Source organism: Pristis pectinata, chromosome 10, assembly GCF_009764475.1.
Source record: "Pristis pectinata isolate sPriPec2 chromosome 10, sPriPec2.1.pri, whole genome shotgun sequence".
NCBI lineage: Eukaryota > Metazoa > Chordata > Chondrichthyes > Rhinopristiformes > Pristidae > Pristis > Pristis pectinata.
Window position 1 is genome coordinate 59,431,081 of NC_067414.1, and position 26,305 is coordinate 59,457,385.

The window sequence follows — 26,305 nt, forward strand, 5'->3', positions numbered from 1 at the left end:
TGGAAGCGTCGACTGTGAGCGCCATGGGTACATCGACTCTCTGGTGTACTAGGAGGGCGGCCTTCGCCAATGCCTCTTTGGTCTGCTCGAAGGTCTCTGTGGACTCTGCGTCCCATTCCACCTCCTTGGCCTTGCCAGCCATCAGACCGAACAAGGGTTTCATGATTCGCGCTGCCGCCGGCACGAACTGGTGGTAGAAATTCACCATCCCCACGAACTCTTGCAGGCCCTTGACTGTGCTGGGCTTGGGAAACTGGCGGATGGCCTGAACTTTGTCTGGCAGAGGGGCAGCTCCATGCTGGTTGACCCGGTGGCCCAAGAAGTCGATTTCTGGCAGCCTGAACTGGCACTTGGCCGGGTTGATTGCCAGTCCGTGGTCGCTCAGGTGCTGGCAGAGCTGGTGCAGATGTGCCACATGCTCCATATGTGACTTGCTGGCCACCAGGATGTTGTCTAGGTATATGAAAACGAAATCCAGGCCTCGCCCAACTGAGTCCATTAGCCTCTGGAAAGTCTGAGCGGCGTTCTTGAGGCCGAAGGGCATCCTTAGGAATTCGAACAGCCTGAAAGGGGTGGCGAGGGCTGTCTTGTGCACATCGTCGGGGTGCATGGGGATCTGATGATAACCTCGGACCAGGTCGATTTTTGAAAAGATGGCCGCCCTGTGGAGGTTGGCCGTGAAGTTCTGGATGTGGGGCCCCGGGTATCTGTTGGCGGTTGTAGCGTCGTTAAGTCTCCTATAGTCCCCGCAGGGCCTCCAACCTCCTGTGGACTTGGGCACCATGTGCAGCGGCAATGCCCAAGGACTGTCCGAGTGGCGGCTGATTCCCATCTCCTCCATTTTCCGGAACTCCTCCTTGGCGAGGTGAAACTTGTCGGGTGGCAGCCCATGGGCCCGGGCGTGCAGCGGTGGTCCTTGTGTGGGAATGTGGTGCTGTACACTGTGCTTGGGGCCGGTAGTGGAGAACTGTGGGGTGATGATGGAGGGGAAATCCACCAGCGCCCTGGCAAACTCGTCACCCGAGAGCATGATGGAGTCCAGGTGAAGGGCCGGGAACTGGGCTCCCCTGAGCTGGAAGGTTTGGAAAGTCTCGGTGTGGACCAAATGCTGGCCTTTCAGGTTGATCAGAAGGTGGTTGGCCCGGAGGAAATCCGCCCCTAGTAATGGCTGTGACACCGCTGCTACCGTGAAGGTCCAGGTAAAACAGCTGGGGCCGAAACGCAGCAGGATGGTACGCAAGCCGTATGTCTGGATGTTGGTGCCGTTCGCAGTGGTGAGGTCGGGGCCTGGGCCCGTGGTACGGGTGTCCATGTTTGAGGGGGGAAGGATGATGATCTCGGCTCCGGTGTCAACCAGGAAACGTCGCCCGGAGTGTCAGTCCCAGAGGAACAGGAGGCTGTCGCGATGGCCAGCTGTCGAAGCCACTAGCGACAGCCGGCCCCAGCGTTTCCCGGGACGGCACACGGTGGACGGCAGCGGCACGCGTTTGACCCCCACCTCTGATGGTAAAAACACCATTGGTCCGAACCCTCGTCTTTGTCCCCCGTGGGTCTCAGCGGTTTCGGTTGTGGGGTCTTGGCCTTAGGCTACGCGGTCATGGTTAGGCAAATGGAAGCTGCTTCCCGCTGCTTACTCTGCCACAAAATGTCTGCCGTGGCTGTGTGGGTCACTGAAATCTTCACCCGCGAGGAGGAGGCGAATGTCCTCTGGCAGTTTCTCGAGGAACAGCTGCTCAAAAAGGAGGCAGGGTTTATGGCCATCCATGAGCGCCAGCATGTCGTCCATCAGCTCAGATGGCTTGCAGTCGCCCAGGCCGTCCATGCGCAGGAGCCGTGCGGCTCATTCGCGGCAGGAGAGTCCGAAAGTGCGGAGGAGGGGTGCCTTGATTTTAATGTACCTGTCTTCTGTAGGTGGATGGTGCAGGAAATCGATGATCTGCGCTGCTGTGTCCTGGTCGAGTGCGCTGACCACCTAGTAGTACCGTGTGGCGTCAACTGTAATGCCTCTGATGCTGAACTGGGCCTCAGCCTGCTTGAACCAAACATGGGGCTGAGCAGCCCAGAAAGTCAGGAGCTTGAGTGAGACTGCATTGTGCGAGTCGTTGGGATTCATGTCTCGGGTTCCAGATGCCGTCTGGGAGCGTCGGGGTCACCAAATGTAGCCGAACGCAGCGCGTGGCAGGAAAGAAAACACAGAGACCGGTGGCTGGACCAGAGCACACTTTACTGACTGAAACAAAGCGCGCACGCTCGCCAAAGTAACCGAGAGCCTCTCCAGCAGACGTGACATGTTGTCCCCGCCGGAAGGCCCGCCCCGTGGTTAGTCCGTGTCGCAGTTAGTTCGCGTCGCACTCCCGCGCATGCGCCCGCCGATGGCGGTTCGAGTCCTGCGGGTCTGGGCCGCTATGCCCTTCTATTTTTTGCAACCAGGATAGAAAGCCTGAGCCAGACAATTCGTGCAGACCATCTTTGATCTTCTCAAAATAACTGAGTCATAAGTTGATCACAGACATAGGGTAACAAATATATTATTATGTTTGGTCAAGCTTGTTATCACCTCAACCATCTTTTGTCTTTGTCTTTTTTTAATAGAAGAAAGACTTTCATTGTCACTTGAATGTACCTTGTTCCAACATTTTAAGTTTTTAATGTTTTTGTTCAGTAATCCAACCTGGCAGTCTGATTTGGTAAATTATTATCTTTTGCATTCTGGTTCAGAGATTTTCGGGCTAGCCTGTAAAGCTCTGCAATGGAAGCATTAAATATAAAACGTTGTTTTTATTTATAATCTTAAAAGAAAGCACCCAGTTTCCATTTCCTTTCATTTCCATACGTCAAATATTATTCTTTGACAAAGCATCAGATTTTATAAAACTCCATTATTTAGAATTTTTCCTGTTGGATTGTAGAGGTTGACGACAGAATGAATGGAAACTTGCAAACCTTTGTGGGTTCTTTATGGTTTCCAATACTAATTACTAATTCTGGACTCAGTACAACTACCATTTGACATGGATGATCATGTTTGACTAAACACTCTTTGTAAATAAGTGAAATAGCAGCATGCAGAATAAATTACGACTGTATTTTATGGAAACAGACAATGCATGAATATTCAGCATCTTGTGCAGTATCTGTGGAAAGAGAAATACAATACTGTATCACGTCATCGACCTCGCATCAGAACATAATGGTTAAGCCAAACCAAACAGTAACCAACACCAAATGGTTTCACCAAATAGTTTGTACGTTCTCCCCGTGTCTGTGTGGGTTTCCTCCGGGTGCTACGGTTTCCTCCCATATTCCAAAGACGTGCAGTTTAGAAAGTTGTGGGCAGGCTATGTTGGCGCCGGAAACATGACGACATTTGCAGGCTGACCCAAAACACTCTACACAAAATATGTATTTCACTGTGTGTTTCGATGTACATGTGACGAATAAAGATATCTTATCTGGTTCTTGGATATATCTGGACGATTCTTAAGGAACAAAGGCACTGCTCCAGAAATAAGTACAGTGCAATGAAGGATGCCTCAGTGTATGTTTTAAGCTGATTCAGGAACATGTTCATTTTCCATTTGACACAGTGATTTTTTTTTGGACTTGAATGCAAACACATGGGCAGAGCTGGCATGGGAAAATCTTGAACCAGGTGTCACAAAATAAACTAAAGGATAGCCCATTGAAGACGTGTGAAGTATTTTCCCTGAGGGTCGTGAGTCTTTGGAACTACTTTTTCCAAAGGGGAGTGGAAGCAGAGGCTTTGAATTTTTTAAAAGCAGAGGTAGATAAATGCATGATCAACAAGGGGGGGATAGGTTACAATGGGCCGATAGAAATGGGAGGTTACAGTCAAATCAGTCATGACCGTACTAAATAGTGGAACGGTCTTGTGGGGCTGAGTGGCTTCCTCATAATTTGGATGTTCATCTGAGTCCTGAACATGGTTCACAGCAGTAAATACTGGTGCATTTCACAGGAGATTCAGACTTGTTTATTGTTAAAGTGCTTGTGAGATTTTACTCTATTAAAAGTTTTATCTAACTTCAAGTTTTTGTTGTATGCCTTTTGAACTGCTGCAGCTTAATCAGGGTGGAAATGTGAATTTCCAGATTTTTTTTGTTTGATGATCACAATAGGTGAAGGGGGGTTGGTACTTGGTTCAGCGGCTGGTGTGATGAGTTGTTGTGCCTGGAATTTTGAGAGATTAATGTGGTAAATTATTACATTAAACTAAAAATTATATTTAGAACTTGAAAATAACTATCCTTAGAAATGATGGTGAGAAATGATTCAGAAATAAATTTAGATTTTGTATGTACAGTATGTGTGCATAAAGTTATCTATGTTTCTGGAAAAAAATATGTAAAGAAAAGCAAGGCCTTTAACAGTGTTGATGTGCAGAGGGGTCCTGGGGTCCAAGTCCATAGTTGCCTGAAAGTGGCTACACAGTTTGACGGGGTGGTAAAGAAGGCGTATGGCATGCTTGCCTTTATTAGTCAAGGCATTGAGTTCAAGAGTCAGGAAGTGACATTGCAACGTTATAAAACTCTAGTTAGGCAGCATCTGGAGTGTTGCATTCAACTCTGGTCATCCCATTACAGGAAGGATGTGGAGGCTTTAGAGAAGTTGCAGAAGAGGTTTATCATATGCTGCCTGGATTAGAGGGCATGTGCTATAAGGAGATGTTGGGCATACTTGGGTTGTTTTCTCTGGAGCGGCAGAGACTGAGGGAAGATCTGATAGAGGTTTATAAGATTATGAGAGGTATAGATAGAATACAGCTGGTATCTTTTTCCCAGGGTTGAAATGGTTAATACCAGAGGGGGTAAGTTCGAAGGAGATGTACGGGGCAAGTTTTTTTACACTGAGAGTGGTGGGTGCTTGGAATGAGTTGCCTGGGGTGGGGGTGGAGACAAACAAAATAGAGGTGTTCAAGAGGCATATGAATGTGCAAGAAATGGAGGGATATGGATGTGGTGTAGGTAGAAGGAATTAGTTTCGTTGGGCATTTGATTACTAATTTAATTAGTTCCGCACAACATTGTGGGCCGAAGGGTCTGCTCCTGTGCTGTAGTGTTCTATGTTCCAGCAGAGATTTTTTTTAAATAGTGACAGATTGAAAGGTAGTGGTGTTTGAAGGGACTTGGGTGTTCTTGTACATGAATAGCTGGAAGGTAATGTGTAGGTTCAACAAACAATTGGAAAGGTGAAAGGTTTTGTTGACTTTATCGCACATAGGCTTGAGTACATGAGTAAACATACCTTGCTGAAATTATATAGACTCCTTGTGAAATTCTGCCTGGAATATTCTGTACAGTTCTTGGCTACCCACCCGAGGGGCGATATACTTAGGGTAAAGGGAGCTCCACAAAGGTTGATTCCTTTGTTGAGCTCCTAAACAGTCTGGGCTTGTACTTTGCAGAGTTAGGAAGAATGAGAGATGATCTCATTGAAACATGAAAAATTCTTTCTTTTAATTTAATTTAATGAAACATTTAAAAATAATGTCTAACAGAGCAGATGCAGAGATGTTTTCCCTTGTTGGGATGACTAGAACCAGGGTGTCACAATCTCAAAATTGGGGTCAGCCATTAAGGCAGAAGAAATTTCTTTAGCCAGATGGTGATGAATCTTTGGAATTTTCTGCTTGGGAGGGGTGTTGAAACCTAGTTACTGAGTATATTCAAGGATAGGGCTTTAAGTTAAATAGTGGTGGGGCGGTGGGTTCAACAGATTGGAAGAGTATGGATAAAGTAAAAGGGAAGGAGAGTGCAGGAGAGGTTACTGAAGTCTCCAGAATAAAGAATAAGACAGTTTAGAAAGGGACAAGAATTCAACTTCAGGCAACATGGAGACAAAGTTGAGTGGAAGGGTGGTGAATACATGACTCAAGGTGTTAGATTTAAATGCACACAGTACATGAAATAAGGTAGATGAGCTCATAGTACAGCAAGAAATTGGCAGGTATGACGTTGTGGGCATCACAGAGTCGTGGTTGAAAGGAGATCACAGCTGGGAGCAAAACATCCAAGGATACACATCCTATTGAAAAGACAGGCAGGTGGGCAGAGGGGGTGGTGTGGCTCTGTTGGTAAAAAAATGAAATCAAATCCTTAGCAATAAGTGACATAGGATCAGAAGATGTGGAATCCTTGTGGGCAGAGGTAAGAAACTGTAAGGGTAAAAAGACCCTGATGGAAGTTATATTCAGGCCCCCAAATAGTAGCCAGGATGTGGGGTACAAATTACAACAGGAGTTAGGAAAGGCATGTAAAAAGGGCACTGTTACAGTGGTCATGGGGGATTTCAATATGCAGGCAGATTGTGAAAATCATGTTGGTACTGGATCCCAAGAGAAGGAATTTGTAGAATGCCTGCGAGCTGGCTTTTTAGAGCAGCTTGTGATCGAGCCCACTGGGGAAAAAGCAATTCTGGATTTGGTGTTGTGCATTGAACCAGATTTGATTAGGGAGCTCAAGGTAAAGGAACCCTAAGGGGGTTGTGATCATATGACAGAATTCACCCTGCAACTTCAGAGGGAGAAGCTAAAATCGGATATATCGGTGTCAAAGTTGAGTAAAGGGAACTGCAGAGGTATGAGAGAGGAGCTGGCCAAAGTTGATTGGAAGGGACCCTAGCAGGGATGACGGTAGAGCAGCAACGGCAGGAGTTTCTGGGAGTAATTTGGAAGGTGCCGGATCAGTTCGTCCCAAGGAAGAAGAAGCATTCTAAAGGGAGGATGAGGCAACCATGGCTAATAAGGGATGTTAAAGACAGTGTGAAAGCAAAAGAGGGCATACAATATTGCAAAAGTTAGTGGGAAGCTAGAGGATTGGGAAGCTTTTAAAAATCAACAGAAGGCAACTAAAAAAGCAATAAGAGGAGAAAAGATGAAATATGAAGTTAAGCTAGCCAATAACATAAGAGGATACCAAAAGTATTTTCAGATCTATAAAGAGTAAAGGAGAGGCAAAAGTGGACATTGGACTGCTGGAAAACTGATGCCGGAGAGGTTGTAATGGGGAACAAAGAAATGTCAGACGAACTGACTAAGTATTTTGTGTCAATCTTCACTGTGGAAGACACCAGCAACATACCAGAAATTTGCAAGAGTCAGGGGGCAGAAGTGAGTGTAGTCACTATTACTAAGGAGAAGGTGCTTGGGAAACTGAAAGGTCTGAAGGTGGATAAGTCACCTGGTCCAGAATGCCTATACCCCAGGGTTCTGAAAGAGCTAGCTGAAGAGATTGAAGAGACATTAGTAGTGATCTTCCAAGAATCACTAGATTCGGGAATAGTTCTGGAAGACTGGAAAATCGCAGATATCATCCCACTCTTTCAGGAGGCAAAAGACAGGAAATTATAGGCCAGTTAGCCTGACTTCAGTGGTTGGTAAGATGGTAGAGTCCATTATTAAGGATAAGGTTATGGGGTACTTGGAAGCACATGATAAAATAGGCTGAAGTCAGCATGATTTCCTTAAGGGGAAATCTTGCCTGATAAGTCTGTTGGAATTCTTTGAGGAAGTAACAGGCAGGATAGGCAAAGGAGAGTAGTGGATGTTTGTTTACTTGGATTTTCAGAAGGCCTTTGAGAAGGTGCCGCACATGAGACTGCTGAACAACATAGGAGCCCATGGTATTACATGAAAGGTACTAGCATGGATTGAAGATTGGCTGACTGGCAGAAGGCGAAGTGTGGGAATAAAGAGGGCCTTTTCTGGTTGGCTGCCGGTGACAAGTGGTGTTCCGCAGGGTTCGGTGTTGGGTCTGCTACTTCTCATGTTATATGTTAATGATCTGGGTGATAGAATTGTTGGCTTTGTGGCCAAGTTGACAGATGATCCAAAGATGGGTGGCGGGGCAGGTATTTTTGAGGAAGCAGGGAGTCTGCAGAAGGACTTGGACAGGTTGGGAGAGTGGGCAAAGAAGTAGTAGATGGAATATAGAGTAGGGAAGTGTATGGTCATGCAGTTTGGTAGAAGGAATAAAGGTGTGGACTATGTACTAAATGGGGAACGAATTCAGAAATCAGAGGTGCAAAGGGAATTGGGAGCCTGTCGTGCAGGATTCCCTGAAGGTTAACTTGCAGGTTGAGTTGGTCGTATGGAAGGCAAGTGTTGCAGTTAGCGTAACACTATTATAGAGGCAGTGACCCGGGTTCAATTACGGCTGCTGTCTGTATGGAGTCTGTATGTTCTCCCCGTGTGTGCGTTGGTTTCCTCCAGGTGCTCCAGTTTCGTCCCACATTCTAAAGATGTACAGGTTAGGAGCTATGGGTATGCTATGTTGGTGCCGGAAGCGTGGCCACACTTGCGGGCTGCCCCCAGGAGCACTCTGTGCAAGTAGATGCATTTCACTGTGTGTTTCAATGTACGTGTGATGAATAAAGATATCTTACCTTATCCCTTAAATGCAATGTTTGCATTCATTTCAAGAGGACTGGAATATAAAAGCAAGGATGTATTGTTGGGGCTTTATAAGGCATTTGTCAGACCACATTTGGAGTATTGTGAACAGTTTTGGCCCCCACATAGAAGGAAGGATGTGCTGGCATTGGAGAGGGTCCAGAGGAGGTTTACAGGAATGATCCTGGGAACGAAAGGGTTAATGTATGAGGAGCATTTGATGGTTCTGGGCCTATACCCACTGGAGTTTAGAAGGATTGGGGGGGGGGGGGGGGAAATCACATTGAAACCTACTGAATATTGAAAGCCCTGGATAGAGTGGATGTGGAGAAGATGTTTCCAGTGGAGAGGATGTTTCCAGTAGAAAGTCTCGGACCAGAGGGCACAACCTCAGAATAGAAGGATGTATTTGAAATTGAGTTTCTGCTTACTGATGGGTCTCTGTATTAAATGGTACCACAAAGATCACGCTTTAGTGGGAGGAACTAGGAGAACTGATGAAGGGCTGAAAGAGCTGCACACGCTTTCAAGTAAAGTTCAAATTTATTGTCATAGGCATACACAAACAGGTATAAATGCTATGAAAATTAGTTTTTTACGACATGGCACATTACAAACAAAAGTTAACATAAATTATACATAACTTGCATGACAAAATAAACTGAACAAACATCAGTGTGAGTTGAGAGAGAGGAAAAGAAATATAGTCCGGTGTAGTAGAATTGAATGGCAGTGGGGAAGAAGCTGTTGAACCTTGAGGTGTGGGTCTCCAGGCTCCTCTACCTCCTGCTTGAAGGCAGCATTGAGAAAAGGGCATGGCCGGATGATGGGGATGGGGTGGGGGGGTGGGAGGTGGTGCCTAATGATGGATGCTGACTTAGATAATTGAAAATTATACATCTACTGCAGAATGTGCAAGAAAGAAGACAAGTATTTTAGTTAGACAAAGGTTTGACTGATGATCCAACTCCTATTACTTATCACAAGCAAAATAAAAGATTGCTTGTACCAAGGAATTTTATCCATAAAGACAGTTGACTTTATATGATGTCAACTCTGGCCAGTCAGAAAGTGGGTGAGCACTTGTAATATACAAGTCTCAATCTATATCAGAGGATCATCACTGACAGAAAAAGGAGTGCAAGCCACCTAAGTTCGAACCTGTTCCTATTGTAACATAATTTAAACTCTTGTCTCTGAGGCCCTCATTGATGTTAAAGTGGAGTCATCTCTCATTAGGAATTCAATCCAGGCAATCATTTATTTTACAGATCCCCATTGTGTCCATGCTTCTCCAATGTAGATGAATCAAAATTCTGAAGTCAAGGTTCTCAAAGCTGGGAACCGATTTTTGCGTTAAATTGATTAATTTTCAGCTTCTAGTAAAATAATGATAAAATATTTTCCATTTAATTTCAGTGAATATTTACAGGTCTAACAACCATTTGGCCATCACCATTATGGGGTACCAATTCATTTTATCACCACAAGATTATTTAAATAAATTTACATCCACAAGGGCATCTCCTGGAGGAGACAGTGGGACTGGATATTGGCTGGTCTCTGTGTCTTCAATGAAAATATCTGAAGCATTTGGGAAGCCAGTACGGCTAATTTTGATCTTGATTAATTATGGCTCTGCTGCTTTTGCAGCTTTGAGGGCTTGGAATAAGTCTCCTTGGCATCCTGTGATTCTGTGCTGCAATCAAAGGGGGCATATGTTAGATGATTCATCTTTCATCTTAAGATGATTTTATGATGGGCAGGTAGAATGTCACCCCTCACAGCAGGAATAAGAGTGGTCAAGGAACCAGAAAAACCTATCCCCAATCCATTGCGCAAGAACAACCATCTTAGACTCGCTGCTGAATTGGTGGAGCAAAGAAGGAAATTGTGGACAGTGTGTTTTTAAAACTAATCAATAACATTTAATGAAAAGCTTTTATTTTGTTACAAATGTGTTGTAGGTGGTGATTCTGGCCTGGCGGTAGCACCGTCACAGAAATAATCCAGAAGTTATGTTTGCTTTAACAAAGGAATTAAGATAGTTGGTTCCTTTAAGAAAAGGGAATGACAAATGTTCTGGGAGTGAGTGGGAGGGTGAGATCAGCCAAAGCTGTCAGTGGAGACGATACCAGTTGAGACTTGAAGGACTGGATGATTTGATTCTATGATTCTCTCTCCTGACTAAATATAATTGCTTGCAGCTCCACACCTTTTAGTAGTTATTAATGATTCTCAAGTAAGCATGTATTTTTCTTTTATTTACAGTGTATCGCTTTAACATAGTGATGGTTCAGTTTTGGGACACTGATAGCTCTATGGACGATGGCTTAAAACCTTTCTGTTCCTCTTCCCCACATGGATCTATTTCTGAAAGAAGCACCTGCTCAGCAGAGAACTGATGCCCAGCTCTGCCAAACTTCTGGCTGCACGAAAAAAAATGTTTGCATCTGAAACAAAAATCCTTCCTACACAAAAAAAATCATAAAATTCAGGAACTTAGAATTAACGAACCTGACCACTTTGCATTGGTCTTTGCATTCAATCTCATCAAGGGGACAATGTAAATTTGGGAAATGAAAGACTACATGCCGTTCATACATACAGCAATAGATCTGGAAAGGGTTCTGAATTAACAGGGTGAGAAACTTGGACTAAAGGGACATTTCACTTGCATTTAGGGGTAGGTGGGTGGGGGGAGTGCAAGTGTGCAATAAGGCTCAAGATAAACCAAGCTCAAGATAAACCAAGCTCAAGATTGTTTGGTGAATAGGAAATAGTTTAAATTCATTTGAAGTATAGACTTTACACTGTAAACTTTTACACTGTGATTACTTTGCTTTAAATTCATGCTGACCCATCACTATGAAAAACACGATGATGCTGGAGGAACTCAGCAGGCCAGTTAGCATCCGTGGAGAAAAGCAGGCGGTCAACATTTCGGGTCAGGACCCTTCTTCAGGACTGAAGATAGGAAATGGGGAAGCCCAATATATAGGAGGGAAAAGCAGAGCAGTGATAGTTGGACAAAAGAGGGGAGGCGGGGTGGGCACAAGGTGGTGATAGGTAGATGCAGGTAAGAGATAGTGATAAGCAGGTGCGGGGGAGGAGGGGAGAGCAGATCCACTGGGGGATGGGTCAAAGGTAAGGAGAGAGAGGGGGAAAAAGGCCAGGAATGGGAAGAAGAGAAGAAGCATTGTTTGGTGGGGGGGCGGGGGGGGGTGATGGGAGTTACCTAGAGTGGGGAGAATTCAATGTTCATGCCGTTAGGCTGCGAGGTTCCAAGACGGAAAATGAGGTGCTGTTCCTCCAGTTTGCACTTGGAATTCTCCTGGCAGTGGAGGGGGCTGAGGACTGTTATATCAGTAATGGTGTGGGAGGGAGAGTTGAAGTAACTGGCAATGAGGAGATGCAGATCGCAGTTAGGACAGAGCGCAGGTGTTCAGCGAAATGGTCACTTAGTCTGCGTTTGGTCTTGTCCTTCAGCATCATCATGTTTTCATCTAGATTCCAGCATCTGCAGTCCTTTGTTTCTCTGACCCATCACTAGATGGTTTTGACATTTTGAACCTGAAGGCTTCAGTCTGTGAATTCAAAGATCACACACTTCTTGTTTAAAGATAAGTCTCTTCTGTGGTATCTTTTTTGTTCTCAGCTGTAATGTTAATTTTGTAAAAAAAATTTCCTTCCTCTATTAACTATTGTCACAAAGGCACTGACTTGCTGTTCACCCTTAAGGTGACAGCAGAAGAATAGTTGTAATTTTGACAATTTGTAAGTTGGTATGATTTCTCTGGGTTGATTTCCTACTACTAAATTGTTGTAGAATGTTTCAATATCAAGTGCAGTAAATTGTAGAACATAGGTCTTGTTCAAATTGTAAACTGGAGAATTATTGGATGTTGAGACAGAAACAAAAGATTTAATCTCCATGCATCACTTCAGTATTGTGCAAGTCTTACCCAAGTGTGATGGATGCCTGAGTTGGGGAATGTGTGAACAATTGAACCAGTGTAAAATATGCAATGTCAATTTCTTTTTGTTATCTCTTGCAACTTGTTTTTGTGTAAAAGAATAACAATGATGAGAAAAAGACTCCAGAGCTACCACTTCACTGTCAGCACCAATTATCAAACTCCCCATCTCACTCAAGAGCCCAGGCATAGTGACCTAGCAACTGATGTCCGCTTGAGGTCGGAGTTAGCAAAGAATCAGAAGCACAACTACATGTTTTACAGATGGAAATTTTCAGGCAAATTAAGCAGTCTGATGTCATTGCTGGTGGATATCAAGGTGACACTACCTTCAATTGTAATGCATACAGGTCCTTCCTGGATCCTGTGGAGGACATCAGCAGGGTCAGGCAGTTTTCAGCAGGGCCGGCATCTTCATCAGTCATTTTTTACCATTTGCCAACCGCAGTGAAGGGAATGAACAGCAGCTCTACAGACCTGTTGACATTTCAGAGGCCATTGTGCCACTCCATTTGGGCCTCTGTACAGTTTTATGTCTTGTATAACAGAACAGAACATTTATTTAATCAAAGTGATGTGATGGTGTGTTACTGCTGCAGAACATCATGCAAGGAAATGCTACCTTCAATTGCTGACTGCATTTGCTTACAAAAGCCAGGGACTGCATTTCAGAAGTAATTTATTAACTGTGAAGTGCTCAGAAATGTCTTGAGGTTGTACACGTTGCTCTATAAAGTCAAGTTTGTTTTTTGCCTAGTCTGACACAAGACAATTAAAGCTTCAAATTGTTATAACTTGTGTTACTGCCCAGTCATTTCAAAATCACTTGCAAATGTCACCAATTCCCTTACCACTGTTCTGTGGTATAAGGATTTGCTGCAAATCTGGTTGCCCAGTCTTACCTCCTAACTCAATAAGATACACATATTATAATTAATGAAAATATCTGTAATTGCGCACTAAAATCCATCGTCTTTCCGGGAGCTGCTGTGAATTTGCTATTATCTGAGCTATGCCTGGTCCAAATCTTTGGAGTTTCTGTGGAAACTTAAACAGTGGAGCTTCCCCCAAAAATTCATTGTTTCATAGAGTAATACAATAAGTGCTGTTTAGGTCAAAGACTCCCAAGACTGGGGTTCCTGTCAACCTGGAATGAAGCATCAGTCATTTTTGATAGAAGTTATTATTTATTTTTATTTTTTTCATTGTATAATCTGTAAAGAAAGCTAAGCTTCGGTGATGATTCAGTGAGTTTTTCTTGTGGGTGAACTCTGCATATGGGGAAGACTCTTGTTGAGTCGGCTATTCTCAGTGATAAAATAGCATTAACCTCAAAGTTAATCATCTCCTCCAGTGTAAGCAGAGGGAAGTAATTGGTTCTGATTTTATTTGCAATCTATTCACTTCTCCTGGGAATGCACACATATAGAACCATGGTCAGGATCAGCCGAATGAATGGCAGGCTGCAAATATTCGCCGTTAAGACATGTAGAGCACTAGAAGGTAGCACTGGCAATTTGCTGCTGCTGGTACCTGGGGAAGTGGTTGGTATTGCCTGGAGGAGAATGGGCGAATGTACTTGGAGATGCGGGCAAGAAGCTATCATCCTCTGTGTAACATTAAAAGGTGGATTCTGGTTTTAGAGTTCTTTCTACTTGGACAAACTTCGATAAATATTCTTCCTGAATCTTACATTGGATGATGATTATGATTCATCTTGTTCTATCTGTTTGTAAGATGTACATCTGTAACTCCCCTAAGTGAGAGGTAGAGCATTATAGTATGTAGCATAATCAAATGATATCCTGACAATTATTGATTAACTAGAAATAAGGGGCTAGACCATTTTAGGATGGAGGAGTATGTGCCCCTCACTAATGTATTGTGAAAGCTGCCATCTCCTTATTTGTTTACCAGTTTTTTTTTACAATAGTTTTGCAAAATCCTGCTACAATTTATAACATTAGTAATTCATGTGCTATGTTATATAACTGCCAGATACAAAGATAACAAGATGCATTCACATTACATTTTCTGGATTATTGCATGTATTTAATATGAATATCTCAACACATTTTTGATTTTTTTAAGACGTCACACAATAAATTACTGAGTGAACCAGGTAAGTTTAAAAGGAACATCGGAAATGGGGCTTGGTTAAGTTGAAAGAGAGCACGGGAACTGATGCCACAGTTAGTCGGAAGAGAGCATGGGAACTGGGGCCCTGGTGAGTAGGGAGGGAATGTGGCAAACATTATCTGGTGAGCCAGATGCCAAACCATCGGGATTTCCCAATGGTCAGATAGCAGTTTATCAGAGTTTTACTGCAGTTTGTTAAATAATGAAATCTTTTCACATGAATCCATATTGAAGGTTTGCCTTAGGCTTTTCTGAACTTCAAATTATATTATCTCATTTATGTGGGTTAAGTTTAAATCTTGGTATGTAGTGACTTTCCAGGTTCCTGGTGTTAAAGCATTTGCTGTGTTTTGTAATTGAACCTTTTGGATGAAGTTAGAATACCCAGTAGTGAGATAATCCATATTAAATCTTCCTTATTGCCCAAGTACACGAGCTCAGTGGACCAGACTCCTTTTTAAGAGGAGAAAGGGTAACTTATAACATCTGGAGTATACTTTGGACTTCAACAGTGGCATAAATGGCAGAACGGAGCCTATATTTGTTGGTTCACCACTTGATCACCTTTTTGTGGGTGGTGTGGTCTTTGACAGGATGAATAATGCAGCTTAGTCAGACTGGGATGTGGGATGTGACTGATTCAATGCTGCAATTTCCACACCCACATAAAATAGCTAAAAATGTCAATTTGTCAGAAAATACTATTAAGTCTTTTAGTATGCAGTGGGATCAAATCTATAGTTATCCTGCATTATTCTTTCCAGTGAAGTTGCTTGGATCAGAGAAACCAGAAATCCCAGCACAATGGAACAAGTCATGAAGATCTGCGCTGTGCTTTTCGCATCCAGACACTCTTCCTAGTGTCCTGCTGTAAGGAATCTAAGTGATGTTTGCAAGGTGGTGTTATTACCTTGTAACTGATAAAGGCAATTCAGCCCATAATTAATGCTTATCCTCCAACCAGAGGGAGAAATTCTAATCTGTTCTGAAAAAGATCCAACTTCATGAGTAGTTTAATTTCCTGTTGTATTTATTACAGTTGCCTAAGCAGCACATTGTCATTTAGTTACAGGAGTCACAAGATCAACATTTTAAAACATTGGTTAGTGCAGACCTGGAGTATTGTGTGCAGTTCTGGTCATCACACTGTTGGAAAGGTGTGATTATGATGGAAAGGGTGCAGAGGAAATTCACCAAGATGTTGACCTGCGTTGCAGTATTTCAGTTTTAAGAAGAGATTGGACAGGTTGGGTTTGTTTCCCCTGCAGTGGAGGAGGCTGAGGTGTGACTTGACGGAGGTAAGCAAAACTATGGGGATGGGGGGATAGACTGGGTAGACAGTAAGAATCTTCTTCCCTTTGAGGATGTGTCCAAACCAAAAGGGCATTGGTATAAGGTGTGAGGTAGGAGGTTTAGAGGGGATCAAAGGGGAATTATTTTGCACACAGAGTGGTCAGAGTCTGGAATGCACTGGCTGAGAAGGTGGTTTAGGCAGGTACTCTCACAATGTTTAAGAAGCATCAAGACAAGCACATGAATCACCAAGGCACAGAAGGTAAGGGACCAAATGAGTTTAGTACAGGTGGGTACAATGGTCTGCATGGACTTGATGAACCAAATTATGCTGTATGATTTTATGATGATTTTTTTTTTCATATTACCTTTTGTTAAGATGCATGTGAATATGTACATGCGCAGTTTGAATATTTTGGAAAGAGGCCACAATGTTGTGCCAACATAGCTAATCCCTCCTCCCTCCAGAATGCTCATATCCCTCCATTTTCCTCTCATTCATGTGCCCATCCAACCCCCTCTTAAAAGCCCCCAGTGAATTTGCCTCCATCACCCTATCAGGCAACACATTCCAGGGATCCACCACTCAGCAAAATAAAACTTACCCCTCGTGTCTCTTCTGAACCTACCCCCTCTCACCTTAAATGCTTGCCCTCTGGTATTGGATCGCTCAATAATGGGGAATCTATGCCCCTCATAATTTTATACACTTCCAACAGATCAACCCTCAACCTCCGCCGCTCCAGAGAAAAGAGCCCAAGTTTGTCCAGCCTCCCCTGATAGTACATGCCCTCTAATCCAGGCAGCATCCCAGTAAACCTCCTCTGCAGCCTCTCAAAAGCCTTGACATCCTTCCTATAATGAGGTGACCAGAATCGCACATAATACTCTAAATGCGGCCTAACCAGAGTTCTATAGAGATGCATCATAACTTCTTGACTTCCATACTCAATACCTCGATTAATGAAATAAAGCATTCCATAAGCCTTCTTAACCACCCTATATCTACCTGTGTTGCTACTTTCTGTGAGCCATGGACTTGCACCCCAAGGTCTCTCTGCTCTTCAACACTGTTAAGGGCCTTGCCCTTAGGAGTGTACTGCCTCTTGACATTAGTCCTGCCAAGGTGCAACACCTCACATTTATCCAGGTTAAACTCCATCTGCCATTTCTCTGCCCACATTTGCAACTGATCTATATTACGCTGTATCCATCGCCAGTCTTCCACACTGTTCACAACTCCACCAATCTTGGTATCGTCTGCAAACTTACTAACCACCCATCAACATACTCATCCAGGTTATTTATGTACATCACAAAGAGCAGAGGTCCCAGTACAGATCCCTGTGGAACACCACTACTTACAGGCCTCCAGCCCAAAAAAGTCCCTTCAACCACCACCTTCAACATCTTCTATGGGCAAGCCAGTTCTGGATCCACGCAGCCAATTCTCCACTGACCCCATGCATCTGAACTTTCTTGATTAACCTATTATGTGGGACCTTGTCAAATGCCTTACTGAAGTCCATATAGATGACATCCACAGCTCTACCTTCATCAGTCTCTCTCGTCACCTTGTCAAAAAACTCAACCAGGTTAGTAAGGCATGACTTGCTTCTCACAAAGCCATGCTGGCTTTCCCTAATCGAGCCATTGGATTCCAGGTGCTTGTATATCCTATCTCTAAGAATTTTCTCCAGCAATTTCCCTACAACTGACGTGAGACTTACTGGTCTATAGTTCCCCGGATTTTCCCTTGTTCCTTTCTTAGTTAGAGGAACAACGTTAGCCACTCGCTAGTCCTCCGGGACCTCACCCGTGGTCAAAGAGGAGATAATTTGAAAATGGACGTAGGAGTTAATGCACTGCCCGATATTTACCCCCTTTAATATAAAAACAGAATATGTTGGAAATACTCAGCAGGTCAGGCCGCATCTGTGGGAAGAGGAACAGACATGACGTTTCAGGTCAAAAATCTTTGTCAGGACATTTGGTTTTTATTTATCCCCTTTAACATCTTTCAAGTAAGAAAGATTATGCAGCCAGATAATTTATTTTGTTTCTAAGATCCTATTGAATGCATTGTTCATTGCAACTGTTATTGTTTTTCGAAACTACATCATGGACCATAAGGTATGTAAGAATGGGGTGAGGTTGTGCATGAACAACAGAAATGTAATTTATTTCTTTCTCTTATAATTTGGATAATACAATACTTTGTTAAGGATTCTATATTTTTTGGGAACAGATATTCGTCTGTCATTTGTCAAATTGCTAAGTGAATGCTGTTCCTGTGGGTTTCTTACAACAATTAAGTTTCAGTTGCCGAACTGCTGGGAAGTTATTCAGTAATTTTATTGTTTTTGTTTGGAAGGGATTGCTTTCTGTTGCTTAGCACAAAAGATCTGCAATTCCTTTCCCAAATCTTGCACTCTCTGCCTTCCCTCTTAAAACACTCCTTCAAACCTACCTCTGACCCACATTTCAGCCATTTCTTCTAATCTCCCTATACCTGTGTTAATTTTTTTTCAGAACTTTGTTTGATGAGATACCTGCAAGTAGCCTTGGGTCATGTCAGAATGTTAGAAACGTGTAGACTGCAATCTTTTTAAAAAAAAGACTTTTGCCATGTTTCCACAATTAGAGTTTAAGAAGTTGCTTACAATTGGATTGTTAAAAGTCTAGCTAGCAGGTTAACAATTATTACAGATCATCTATATCTGAACATCTTCATTTAGTTATATTTAATTTGGATAAAACGTTCTACTTAAATTAAACTTGTAGAACAATTTATTTCAATATGATCTTCTCCCTTTAATTTTTCTCGTATCCCATGTCATAATTATGCTTATGTTTCACGTGAATTCATTTTCATGTAACTTTAAAGGGATATACTGCCTTATAGAATGCGATGCACTAGTTCAAATTAAATATGTAACCATTTCAAACCAGTTGACGTCTTCTCGCCAAAATAGGAGGAGCGCGTGTCAGCTCAAACAATGAGTCGTTTTCATGCTCTCCCACGGAAAAAAAAACTATCTAATGCAATGGTTTTGTTAGAGAAAGAGAGGAAGTAATAGCTTCCTCTTTCTTTTCCTCTCGCATCTTTCAGCGTGTCTGCTGCACGCCTGATGTGTGACTGGCAGCTACCTCGCCGCTGTCATTTGACAGGGAGCTCCTAGCTCGGCCCATCAGCAGCATGACGTACCCTTCGGGTCATGGACTGTACATGGTAATGGCTGTGATCTGTTCGTGCCAGTGAACGGCTGTGGAGTCGGTCTGTGGCGGAGGCGTTTGAAGCAGCTGGTTTGTTAACTGTCGAAGGAATGAACTATCAGGAAGAAGTGCTGGACGGTGCGGGCAGGAAGCAATAGCGTGGACATCGGCACAGTGACCTGGCAGGAATGTAGAAGATTGCTGGACAGGCTGGCTTGTTTTGGTGCTTTGCAGGTCAGTTGCAAAAGGCTGCACAGTCATCCCCAACGCGAGTGAATCTGATAACCGGGGAATACACGGAATAAATAACAGTGACATCCCACCCAGAAAGACGTATTGTATAGGCAAGACGGAACGATCCATCAACAAAAGGGATAGCGTGCGAAAGGCATGAAATTCCCGGCTGCAGCCGTTTGGATGTACAGGATGCAACGCTCGCACACATAAAAGCACGCCGCGCACGTTCTCCGACGGGGCTTTATGCGGTTGTGGAGTTTTTGCCTGATGTGTTGGTCCTGCTACTTTGTGCATGTAGGTAAGCAGTGTGCACAAATATCTTACACGCTCCTTCTTCCTTTCCCCATCGTTGATCGGCGTAGAATGTAGTCATTCAAGCTAATGCTCGCGGTACAGGAGGGGAAATGTTGTCAGACAGATTTACATACTTGCAGAAATAAAATTCTTTTCTTGCTTGGGAAAATGGGGCTCCGTTCACTCGGATGTTGAGGTGTGGAAAAAAAACATTAGGTGTAGCAGTTTCGTTCGCTCGCGTTTTCCGGTCAATCTTTGAAGCGGGGGTTTGAACTCCGAAAATCATGCCTACTTCAGAATTCATTGCTGAATTTGTTTCTTTCGAGAGAAATATCAGGTTGGATTTTTGTTTTATGTTTTGCTATTTCACTGGACAGTAACTTAAGGCTTGGTTTTTGATGTTGAGTCTCCTTCCTCGATCTGTGGACCTGTCATTATTTCCATACTAAAGCCGAGTGGGGTACCTTTTAACGGTTTGGTATCCGGGAGGTTAATGTTTTTCGGTTGGGGTCATTTGTATTTTTTTTCCTTCCATAGTTAAGAAATGTCTTACTATTAAAGCAATTACATAACAGCTTTGCAGTTTAAAAACTCTTTTTCTGTGCAGTCGCTTTGTTACTTGAAATGCACCTAGATTTTCCCACTTTTATTAGTTTCACAAACTACGTACGTGAAGTAAATTCTTTCTGAAGAAGGGAAACATCGGCTGGAGTGGCATTTTTCACAACAACTTGATCCAGCTGCACGAACATGTATTTTTCTTAAGACAGCTCTATCAAATTACACTCCCGGACTCTTTATATAATGACAGGTTATACACAATGCAGCACAATGTGTACTATAGTTTCAGTATTTTATTAATTAAAAGTGGCTGGATTTAAGGGGCAATGTGCTGACTTCAATTCAACTTTTAACTCTTCCGTGGCTTCACTGTGCAAAACTATGTGTTTTAAATCTCATTTCAAGTTTTGCATCCATTTTAAATCTTCTTGATGGCATCAGGTATTTTGGAAAGAGTTAGGTTATGTTATTTTGTGGGTGGCAGATTCCTTTCATGGATTTAATTACAATAGGTGAATCAGGGTTGTAAAACAGTGGTTTGTTTCGTCTTTGCCCAAGCTGCATTGATACAATTTGCTCCTTCTGGAGCATGTTTGTTTGAACCTGTGCACGTTTAGCTTGGTGCGTGCAACACTTTCAATTAGAATCTTGCATAATTACAGCACTGAGCTTGAATTCAGACCAAAGACAAACATTCTGGTTGATGTGTACCAGTGACTCTTGAAACAGAAACAAATTATGATCATGGAAACTGTGTTCTTTATTTGACACAGATTACAGTATCCAGAGGCTGAGGTTTAGACATGGAGGCTTACATTTGAGGAGCAGATTATACCTGTTAATTATTTTTAAAGTTTATTTATGACTCCACAGTTATTCTACAGTTACATTGAACCTTTGTGTGGTATGTAGACTTCTTGATACTGTACGATATCTGTTGCAAGCAATCATCACTGTGTTTTCATGTGAACAAGGGCAGGTGATTGCACGTCATTGTGTAAATAGGCACAGTTGGGTTAATGAGAACAATGCCACCTGAAGCTGTGAGGGATGAACAAAACATGACGCTGTGTAATATAAATCCCAATTTTTAAACCACAAAATGTAGGCCACATTTGGGTATTAAATCGCTAATATTGCCTCTGTCTTGTATTGGGCAGTTTAAATAGCCATAACATTTGTCTGATTTTTTTTTAAATTGCTTATTGGTGTAATTTTCCTTTTATTGATGTTTGAATGCCCATTACTGCATTACAGGGAGACAACAGGAGAACCAACCCAGGGCATCTTGTTGTTCCAGCAACAGGTGCACATGTGGATGTGTGGATAGTGAAATTATGAGAGGAGTGTAAAATTGTATGCAAATGAAACTGAAAGGGATGGGTGTTACTAAGTTATTCCATGCACCCAGAGGTAATTGTAGACTTTGCCAAGGTTGGAGGTGATTAGACAAAAAGAAAAAGCAGTAAATCAAAGGCACAGCCTTGTGTTTGAAGACAAATGATGGAGCAATTCAACTCATGACCTGTTTTGCTCAGTCAAAGTGAAGGTCTTCTGCTCAATTGGGCATTTGACATTGCAGAAGATATACAAAGATACAGAGTCAAGTTTCAGGTCAATACAGTTGATGGCAATGTTACCCTGTACCAACTGGTAGCAGCAGAAACTCTTCATAACATATTCTGGTTTGTTAGTGTCTGCATGTGGCTCTTTGCTGACCCAGGCTAGCGTAAGATAGTTGCTCATTTATTGGCAGGTGCATTAGGCTTTCAGTAATCATGTCTGGCAAGCCACCCACCCACTTCCAAAAACATGATATGCTGTGACTGAGCTGTTTCTGAGGAAGTATACACCTTTTTATTAATTATGCGTTCATTTATCTTGATGATGTAATTGGATTTACTGTCCCATCTTCTTGTAGAAAGAGACCTCTTCATTGGCATAAATTGTTCATCAGAGTACAATGTACTCACTTATGACAGTATCTGTTGATATGAGATGATTAGCAAGTGGTGCAGCTTAACCAGTCCTTTGTGTAGCGTGACAATCTTTAATTCTATTGAATATTCTCCTCTGCTTCTAACCAAGGCTTTAGATAGGTTTCCATTTGGGAAAATGCATCAGCTCTCGCAAAAAAAAAACAAATTTGTTACAGTTTGGCACAAGGCACTTGAAAATTTGGAGCCAACTCAGGTCAAAGAAAATCACACAAGAAACAGCTTTAATAAATAATGCTGAAACCACAGCCATTAAACCACTTTCATTCGTCCTAACACAGACGTTCCCATTGTTCTACAAGTCCCTCCTGCACGTTTTTGCCCACTGAAAACTAACTGGTGTCATTCGCTTTCCCAATTCTGGCAAGGTGTGGCAGACCTTTTTCTTTCTACAGATGCTACTTGACCTGCTGAGTTTTTCCATCTTTTTTTCTTCTATTTCATAATTAGTACAGTGTTCCTCCTTCATAGGAAGTGCAGCTTTGTCTTGCAGCTCTGGAGAAATGTTTTCAGATGGAAGTTCCACATTCTTGGTAGCATCAGAACAATAGAATGTGGCGTGCTAGGTGGGACTCATCACCCGTCCTGGTCCCATTTTAATAAAAAAATCCAACGACTTCAGTGTGGTGTTTTTCTGATGATTTGACATTCTTTTTCCATTTTTGGTGTCTGGCTTTAAAAATATTGTCAAAATAAGATGATTTTGGGCCATGACTGTCATCTGGCTTGATTTATTCAAACATTTAAACCGAGATAAAAGGCCAAGCCTGAGGAATAAATTACACTCGTGCACTAGGAACTCTGATGGATTTTCCTTTTCCTAAATCAGGTACACTGAAGGCCACAGAAACATCTTTGTTGCTAGAACTAGGATTAGATGATTTGGCTGAATCACCAAAAGAATTTGGTGTGTGGGTCTCAGCTACTTGCTGTGTTAGCAACTGTAGCTTGTAAGTTTGTGTCCAAATTTTATAAATGCTCTATCCTTTGATAGATGTTGTCATACAAAATGAAAGCCTGGTCTGTAAAACAAAACTGCTAGAATTAAAAATAGTCTTTGATTGCCAAGGCACCCAACCAGTTAATACTTTAGAATTATATAGAACTTGAAGAATGTTTATGAGCTATGTGGTGGAATTTATTGCAACACCCCCAACAATGTGAAAGTTAGATGCCAAAACTAAAAGTCCCTTGGAAAAAAAATTGGTCTAAAAGTAGTTAAGGTATTGAAATACTCTTATTATATATTTGTTTGATCATGATGAAGGCTAAGAATCAGAGAGAGGATGTGACTATCAAATTCAGGCAAGTAAAGGAATGTAAAGACCAAATTAATGCCATCCTTGGATATTTTATGATTGGCAAAAGTAGGCTCCTGGGACATTATGGGACTTCTCCAAAAGAAATGGAAGTGACATGAGCTGCAGTAATTTATGTGAATTAACATTAGTTAGGACAAAATTCTTCCTTAAACACTTCACACTGCAGTTTCCATTTAATTCAAGTGGCATTTAGAAAAGGATAAAGTTTTAGGTCACTAAACAAGAAATTTCTTTTTCTTAAGTACATCAGGATAGAGTCCAAGATTGCACTGTGCCTGGGCAATGATTGCCATTTGGCTTCATTTGCTCAAACACTTAAACCAAGATAAAAGACCAAGCTAGAGAAATAAATTGCAATTCCAGGAATTCTGATGGGTTTTCCATTTTGTAAATTGGGCATACCAAATCCCACTGCAGCATCTTTCACCAAAATTGGGAGGTGACATCAAAAGTTAATTGTATGTTATTTTAAAATGCATGTTTAAAATAACAACATAATACAGGTAAAGTGTTTAATAGCCTAGTTTGGTCTTTTTTGGTACTCATACAACCTGGATTTTAAGACTATTCGGTCAGGAGAGTGCATAGACTTGGAAGATTGTCAATGCAATCTTCAGGAAAAGAAACAAATGCAATAGGTGGAATTGTATGGCTTCTTACTGATGCATTGTCTTTGAGGAAAGTCTTGTGCAGAAAGATTAGAAATCTTTTACATATATGTAACCAGTTTAGAGCGCACTTTATGAATAGGTGATCATGAATTTACGAGAGCGTGATGGATGCTACTTTAAAATCAACTGTGATAATGTGAAATATAGGATTAACTCACTCAATTTGTAGAATAAATGTAATTTATTTCAGTTGAATTGTAAAACATTATATATGTGTTCATTTTATACCATTTGAAAATTGCAGTACTTAAGATGAAATTCTATTCTGTTCTATAAATGTGATCTTAATTGACACATTTTTATTTCTAGACATTCCCATTATCAAAAATTGAAACCTGTCAAAGTTGAAAAACCAGGATAAAAGACCAAAGCTCCTAGGACAAGACAGAACCCAGGTTACAGAAAGGTGGGGGTAAAGTTTTGAATGCCTTGAAACACAAACAATGACTCATTTCCTCTCTTGGGACCATATTAAGCTGTGAAGTTGCATTCAGCTCACCTGGGTTGCTTCTGAGCAGCTTAGTTTTCACATACAAAGAAAAATATACGTTTTGAAAATTGTAAGATATTTTTTGCAAGCTACTCTTAAGTTTTCCTGCTGAAAGTTTGTTTTGTCACTGGTTACAAGTTAAATATTTCTAAAGAAATTTACAAATTATAGCAGTTGCACCTAGTCTGGAATACGTTTTGCAGATTGTAAATATTTTGAAACATTTTTAATTCTTTCTAACAAAGAAATGCTTTGATGTATTGTTTATCAAATAGTAAAGCATTTGGATTGGTGTCTTTTGATATTTGGCTGTGGAAAAGGTTAACATTCTTTTGGTTCATTTCTCAATGGAAAAAATGAAGTAAAGCTTTGAGACAAGATAATTTTGATATGTCACATTTGTGAATGGAAAACGAAGAAAATGTTTTAACATTTCTCAGTTTATGCTGGAGCATGATTTATAGCAGCACTTGCGGACCTCGTATATGACTTATTTTTCATGACTAATGTGAGACAAAGTCTGAATATTTAAATGTGGAAGATATTGTAGTGATAATTGCTATGTTTTCATCTGACCATCCATAGGTACACATGTTCTAGCAGTTGTGATAAAGAGCAAAGGCTGGAGCTATTCATCCACTTCCTTGCTCCAGGAGCACTATGTAAAAGCATTAATCTTTTGACTTCTCTTATTTTCCATGTAACCTAGCCCTGGATAAAGTGAATCGAACTGAAACAAGTAAGGGCCTTAAGAAGAAATATACATGCAAGCTCTAATCTGGAGAAACCCATTCGAATTATTCATTTGGTCTTTAGGTGTGATCAACCTTGAATATGATATTTATTGGCCTGTTAATATTGAATTGAAAGTAGATTGGCAATAATTATATAGTCTTGAAATTGTTGCCTGCAGATAATGAACAAGCTTTGTGTGTGGATGAAAATGAAAGAATGTGTCCAAGCTTGTTCATTTTATGCCCTTTGTTCAAGGTGCTTTGATTTCTATAAAGATGATACAAATTGTTTGTTTGGAAACACACACTACTATCCATACCCCACCTTTCTCTGAGCTATAATTAGAATGCTGATAGTATTGTGCCTGTCCTCCTTTTTGCTGCAATCTACCTGTAATGTAGCATTAAATCAGACCTGCAATTACGTGTGTGGGCCTGAACCAAAAAAAATCACATTTTCATTTATAACAGCACAGTTATTCTTCACTGGTCCTTCTGAATAACTCCATAGGGATTTTACCCGCAGATGAGAGTCAGCTAAAAGACTATTTGCTGTTATGATCAATGCCATTATTCTGTCCAATGATCCAATCTCATTTCTGTCAGTCAGGAGGCTATGGGGGCAGGGGGAACCAAGACCTTTCCTTTACCACCCGCTGGATGAAATCCTTCAATTCCAATTGTGCTACTCTGAAAATTGATCAGAGGTCTTCTTCTTGAACACTCCAGATCCAGGTCATGCAGCAAGGAAGGAAGAACTACAGGATGATGTTTGAAATCTCACGTGAGAACCTTGTACTTTGAAAATTGGTTTCATTATTGAGAAACTTGGTTGTCCCACTTATAAATATCTTTGAAATCCAGTGCTGCTTTATGCTTGGATTATTGTGCTGAGCAGTTTGCCTTGCATTTTTCATCATGAAAGCTTCTTGCCTTTGGTAGTTTTAAACCTCAGTGCCAGCTG

General features: G+C 41.8%; 1 protein-coding gene across 19 annotated transcripts in view; it reads left to right on the top strand.

The window, feature by feature from the left end:
* dtnba (dystrobrevin, beta a) overlaps window positions 1-26,305 on the top strand; it is a 397,891-nt gene that overhangs the window by 59,129 nt on the left and 312,457 nt on the right. For 9 of the 19 annotated variants that reach the window (XM_052024089.1, XM_052024085.1, XM_052024090.1 and 6 more), the window contains exons 1-2: window positions 19,059-19,570; window positions 24,427-24,523. The exons of 2 other annotated variants lie outside the window; for them this stretch is intronic. The gene's annotated coding sequence lies outside the window, so the exon portion shown is untranslated. Of the gene's footprint in view, window positions 1-19,048; window positions 19,571-24,426; window positions 24,524-26,305 lie in introns of those variants that run through there. 8 more of the 19 variants (XM_052024099.1, XM_052024088.1, XM_052024087.1 and 5 more) reach the window with 4 other exon arrangements.